This window comes from Jaculus jaculus, chromosome 17, assembly GCF_020740685.1.
Source record: "Jaculus jaculus isolate mJacJac1 chromosome 17, mJacJac1.mat.Y.cur, whole genome shotgun sequence".
In the NCBI taxonomy this organism is placed as follows: domain Eukaryota; kingdom Metazoa; phylum Chordata; class Mammalia; order Rodentia; family Dipodidae; genus Jaculus; species Jaculus jaculus.
The window spans coordinates 1,406,447-1,413,280 of NC_059118.1; positions in this window are offsets into that span (position 1 = coordinate 1,406,447).

Sequence of the window (6,834 nt, forward strand, 5' to 3'; positions counted from 1 at the left end):
ATAAACCAGGACTAAGCTTGGAGTATAACTCTTGGTTTTTCTAGTTTTGTTTTGGGATTTTTTGTTTGTTTTTAGACAGTGTCATTCTGTAGCTCAGTGTTGCAGTTACCTTTGTATTGCTGGGCAAACATCTACTAGAACAGCTTATGGTATATATGTGATCAAGCTCGAGCAGGCCCTGAAGGTACGAGTAAATTACATGAGGAAGTTGCCCAAATGCCTGTGGTTGCTACTCCTGTTACAATGCCTTCTGTTCTCAAGCATGCACTTATGGCGTCATGAGGTGTGCCCTATGATCAGTTGACCAAGGAGGAGAGGACTAGGGTATGGTTTACAGATGGTTCAGCACATTATGCAGGTACCTCCCAGAAGTGGACAGCTGTAGTATTACATGCTCTTTCTGGGACAAGTCTGAAGGACTGTGAAGGGCAATCTTCACAATGGGCAGAACTTCAGGCAGTGCATATGATTGTGCATTTTGCTTTGAAAGAAAAATGGCCAGATGTGTGGTTATACATTGTTTCATGGGCTATGGCCAATGGCTTGGCTGGATGGTCCAAGATGTGAAAGGAGCCCAATTGGAAAATTGATGAGAAGGACATTTGGAGAAGGTGTATGTGGATAGAACTCTCTGAGTGGACAAAGGTATAAAGGTACTTGTGTCCTATGTTAATGTTCATCAGAAGGTGACCTCATCAGAGGATGACTTTAATAAGTCGATAAGCTGACCTGTTCTGTGGATAGTGGTCAGCCTCTTTCCTCAGCCACCCTGTCATTGCCCAATGGGCCCATTAACAAAGTGGCCATGGTGGCAAAGATGCCAACTATGCATAGGCCCAACAACATGAACTTCTACTAAGGCTGACCTGGCTACAGCTACTCCTAAGTGCCAAATTTGCCAGCAGCAGAGACTAACTCTGAGCCCCTGATATGGTAGTATTACTTAGGGTGACCAGCCAGCAACCTGGTGGCAGGTTGACTACATTGGACCACTTCCATCATGGAAAGGGCAACATTTTGTCCTTATAGGAATAGACACTTATTCTGGATATGCCTTTCCTGCACGTAGTACTTCTGCCAAAATTACCATCCATGGATTTACAGAATGCCTTATCCACAGTCATGGCATTTCGCATACTATTGCTTCTGACCAAGGAACTCACTTCACAGCCAAGGAAGTACAGCAGTGGGGTCATGGTCATGGAATTCACTGGTCTTACCATGTGGCCCACCATCCTGAATCAGCAGGCTTGATAGAATGGTGGAATGGCCTTTTAAAGAAACAGCCACAGCACCAGCTAGGTGGCAATAGCTTGGAGGGCTAGGGGAGTTTCCTCCAGCAGGCAGTATATGCTCTGAATCATCGTCCTATATAAGGTACTGTTTCTCCTACAGCCCGGATTCATGGGTCCAGAATGAAGGGGTGGAAATGGGAATGGTCCCACTTACCATCACACCAAATAACCCATTAGCTAAATTTTTGCTTCCTGTTCCCGCAACCTTATGCTCTGCTGGCCTACATGTCTTGGTTCCAGAGGGAGGAGTGCTTTTACCAGGAGACACGAAGAACCTTCCATTGAACTGGAAGCTAAGACTTCCCCTGGTCACTTTGGGCTCCTAATGCCCTTGAGTGAACAGGCTGAGAAAGGAGTTAAAGTGATAGCAGGGATAATTGATCCAGATTACTAAGGGGAAATTGGACTGCTCCTCAGGACTGCCCAGATTTTTCAGTAATGAAGTTGTCGGTCACCCCTCCAGGTAAAGAATGAAGACCTGCAGAGGTGCTTGCTGAAGGTGGAGGAAATACAGAATAGGTAGTAGAAGAAGGTAGTTACAAATACCAGCTAAAGCCACATGAGCAGGTACAGAAATCAGGCTGGTAATTGCAATGTTTCTGTCCTACCTTGATACAGAGTGTTTGTACATATCTACACCAATATTAAGATTATATCACTAGCTAATTGTTGAATTTATATTAGACGTGTTATATAAGAGACTAAGCATTCCTCAAGTAACCTTGCTTTGTGTTGGAAGATTTTTGCGGTTCCAGTTGTACCTGGGATAGTTATGCCACATTAGGCAGATCATGAGCTTCTTACTGTTTTCATTTGGAAATTAAGTATGATGTAAAGAGATAAGGTTTGGTGTCAAGTTGACAAGGGTTGGACATGTGGTAGGTAAGGTGTTGTCAACTTGATCTGTTTATTAATCCACAGAAATCCCTTTTGGGTGGGTCACAGGTTGTTTCCAGGAAGAATCAACTGAAGGAGGAAGTCCTTTCCCCAGAGAGAGTCCTCCCCAGAAAGGGCAGCCCCGCTCAGAGGGGGTCTTTATATAAGGAAGCTCTGGGAGAAAAGAGCCCCTTCCTTCTAACCACTTGGCTGCTGGAGCTGCTTGCTGCCTTCCAGTGTGGAGTGAAGACCAGCATCAACTGAAGTCCCACGCGTGGATCAAAACCCAGTGGCTCCTCAGGAAGCCTCCAGACCTTCAGTGCTGGATTGGGACTGCTGAGGCATCTGGCCACGTGAACTGAGCCGCTACCAGGTTCCTTGATTCTTGGGCCTGCAACTGCTATTGGACTACTGTAAGATAATCCAATAAATTCCCTTTTTAATATAATTCATTCTAGCAGTTCTCTTCCTCTAGATAACCCTAATACACCATCCCATGCCTAGCATAAACCAGTGCTTTCCTCCACCATGAGTAGTCCTGCTTTCCCACTCAAAGCCAAATCTCTCCTGACCTCGTTTTCTTCTTAGATTCAAGGTGCCCTCAGGTTTTACAAGGTCAGGAAAAATCAGAGCTACTTAGCCTTCTTCAGTGGCTTTTCTGGAGAGATCAGCCTAAATCTTGCTAGAGATCTTATGTGGTGAATGCATTTAGACTGTTGTTGTTTCTGACACATCAAAGGGCAACTTCCACATTGGGAGGCCACCCCAGGTGGGAGCATGGCTAGAGCAGCTCAAGCACAGGGAGGCACCATAAACCCCACACTACATCAGAACTTTTGCCACTTTCACACCAATAGGGATCAACCAGAAAAACAATCTCACACCACCAGCCAGTCACATGGTTGGAAGTTTGGCATATAATGAAGAAAACAACTTCTAATTTAGAAAATACTACCTCAAGGTGTACAAGTCCTATGGAAAGAAAGAGACAAGCTTTAAAAGCTGAAACTTCCTTTCTATCCTGCATTACACCAGTAGCCACTGGGAGTGTGGGCTCTGTATTCCCCAAGCTCCTACCTCCATCTCTGATATTTTCCATCACAGTACAGCAGACCTACCTGTATCATCATTCTGTACATATCAATCTCCTCACTTGCCTGTCTCTAAGTCATTCTCTACAGAAACTTATAAAGGCCAAGATTATTCACCACTTTGGAGGTCCTGGTGTCTAAAAAGTACTGAACTGTGTCTGAAGAATTTTCCACATTCAGTGCACTCTTAAGGCTTCTCAACTGTGTGAATTCTGTAATACTAAGGTGTGCATACTTGCTGGAAGGTTTCCTCACATGCACTACACTTGCAAAGCTTCTCACCAATGCGAGCCCTGTGATGTTCAGTAAGAGATGAGCTATGAGCAAGGGTCATTCTCTCCAGTATGAATTCTCATATGCTCAATGAGACAAGTGTTCAGATTAAAACCCTTTCCACGTCCAGTGCATTTATAGGGTTTTCCCCAGTGTGACTTCTCTGATGAATAAGGCAAATATTCTTGAGGAAATCTTTACCAGATCCATTGCATTTGTAGGCTCTCTCCTGTATGAATTTGCTGATGCTTAATAAGTGGGGTTCTCTTGAGTTTGCCTTGCCATACTCCTTTGATTTGCAGGATTTTTCTCCAGTATGAATGCATTGAATGTTTTTAAGAGATGGGCTTTGACAAAAGGCTTTGCCACATTCCTTACAATGATTGGATTTCTCTCCAGTATGAATTCTCTGCTGCTGACAGGTTAGCCTTTGTTTTGAAGGTTTTCCCACATGCATCATGAGATTTGTCCCCAGTATGAATTCTTTGATGTTGTGTAAATTATGTTTACGGGAAAAGCCACATTCTTTGCATGAACAAGGCTTCTCACCAGTGTGAATTTTGTGATGACAAGATGTATAATCTGACTGCCTTTTCATATCTACATTTACAAGGTTTGTCTTCATTGTGAATTCGCTGGTGCTCACTACATTGCAAGTGACTGCAGAAAGAATTTCCACATTACATTTATACAGTGTCTCTTCAATGTGGATTCTTCAATGCAGAGTAAGAAATGATTGGTACTGAAACCTTTTTCCACACTGCTCACATCCATGTGGCTTCTCTGCACTGATTTGTAGATGTTGGATGGCTGGGCTATGACTAAAAGCTTTCCCACATTCCTGACATCAATAGGATTTCTCTCTAGTATGAGTTCTCTGATATTGTGCATGACACTCATGACACATCCAAGATTTTACCTGTGTGGAGAAAGCTGAAGATTTACCTTGGTCCTTGTTTCCCACTGGTGCAGGCTTTCTCCTGTAGACCCTAAACTTTTCTTAAAACTATACTCTGGACTAATCATTTCAGGAGATGCTTTCTTGTGAATCAAAGTCATTCCCCCAAAGCTCCATCCTGGAACATGCATTCCTTAACAATCTTGCTGGCAGAGTTTTCCTTCATTCCCTCACATGCATGTTTTTCATCAAATACAGAATCTGGCATTCATCCTCTTGAAGTCTGGTTATGATCCCTCATGGATTAATTACATAAATATCCTGTACTGGAGCATGTTTGTTCTTCCAATCTGAGAAATATGACTAGTGAGTACCTCTTATGTAGGGCAGGATAGAAGTCCTTCCCCTATGTGACCCTAATGTTCCTAAGTCTGAGGGACTGCCTGTGAGTAAGGATTGATACAAAGCTACCATGGCAAATAACTAACCACCTCAAGAAAATCAAGGCAACGTAGATAGATTCAAAATAAGAGACAATCCATATACTAGAATGCAAATACTAGGGTTAGAGCAAAATAGGAAATAAGAATGGTTCATATCCAAAGACTGAATAGTGGGAGAACATAAAAAGGAAGTGCCAGAAATTAAAGTGAGCAGCAGCAGAAAATGGACCAAAAGATAACCCATATCTGCCCCTAACATCTCTGCAAATGACAGCATCACCTGAGCTTCATCCAGTTTCTTTAAAAGTTTCCATAGTCAAGGGCTGAAGGGATGGCTTAGTGGTTAAGGAATTTGCCTGCAAAGCCAAAGGGCCCAAGTTTGATTCGCCAGGACACACATTAACCAGATGCACAGGGTGGCGCATGCATCTGGAGTTCATTTGCAGTAGCTGGAGGCCCTAATGCACCCATTCTCTCTCTCCCTTTCTTCCTGTCAAATAAACAAACTATATATATCTTTGCTTTGATTAGAAAATACTCCTAGAAAACTGAGCCCTGCTCATATGGTAGGAAATTGAGATCTCACTATCCAAGTAAAGAGAAAATTGAGGAGCTATTCCTGAGTAAAGTATGTAGGAACTCACAGAAAACCTCTCAGGATAATAGCACAATTCCTACAGTGGTTAAAGGAGCTTGCATGCAAAGTCTGATGACCTAGGTTTTATTTCCCAGTATCCAAGTAAAGCCTGAAGCAAAAGTGGTGTGTGCATCTGGAGCTCCTGTGCAATGCAGGAGGCTCTGGCATGCCCATAATCACTGTTCATCTGTCTTCCTACCCCCAAATAAAATATCTTTAAAATATAACAAATAGGACTGGAGAGAGAGCTTAGCGGTCAATGTGCTTACCTGTGACGCCTAAGACCTCATGTTTGAATCTCTAGGTCCCAGGTAAGCTAGACACACAGTGATGCACAGGCACAATGCTACATACGTGTACAGGGGGCACACATGTCTGGAGTTCGTTCACAGGAGCTGAAGGCCCTGGTATGCCCATTCCATCTCTCTCTCAAATATGTAAATAAAAAATAAAATGTAAGCCAGGTGTGGTGGTGCATGTCTTTACTCCCAGCACTTGGGAAGAAGTAATAGGATCACCATGAGTTCAAGACCACCCTGAGACTACATAGTGAATTCCAGGTCACCCTGAGCTAGAGTGAGACCCTACCTCAAAAAACCAAAATAAATAAATAATAAAATAAAACATAGACACGCAAGTAAAAAAAAAATAGTATCCACCAAGAAACCATAAATACTATCTATCCAGGATATAGCTAACCATATCTCAGAAGACTTCCACAGAGAATTAAGGGCAATGGCTTGGCAAAAGCTTCCCAGAACCTTGTAGAAATAGTTCAGATGATGAGATTCTGATAGTTCTCTGGATAGTGAGACAAGTCATGACAGGCTGAGAAGTATGGCTTTCCTAAAAATGCTATCACTTGAAATCAAAACCACCCAGCGAAAGTCCTCTTATTATTACCTCTCAGGTGGCATTTGGATACAGTTAACTATCTTAATGGGCATACAACTATTGGGGCAATAAAGATACATATGAAAAAAAACTATGTCCATTATCATTTGTTTTAATTCTACTTTTTTTCAGAGTTTGCCAACTACCAACCATTTTACTATATATTTTAAAGCAGTCGATCTTCTGAAAAAGTCATAGCATTGTTTGAATATTTCTTAAAGCAAAGCAAGGATGAGTAAAAAGTATCACATAGTAAAATAAAATAATGTAATAAATAGAGCCAGGCATGGTGGCACAGGTCTTTAATCCCAACACTCAGGAGGGAGAGATAGATGGATCACTGTTAATTCAAGGGCACTCTGGGAATACAGAGTAACTTCGAGGCCACGTGGGCTATAGGGAGACCCTACTTCCAAAAAAAAAAAAG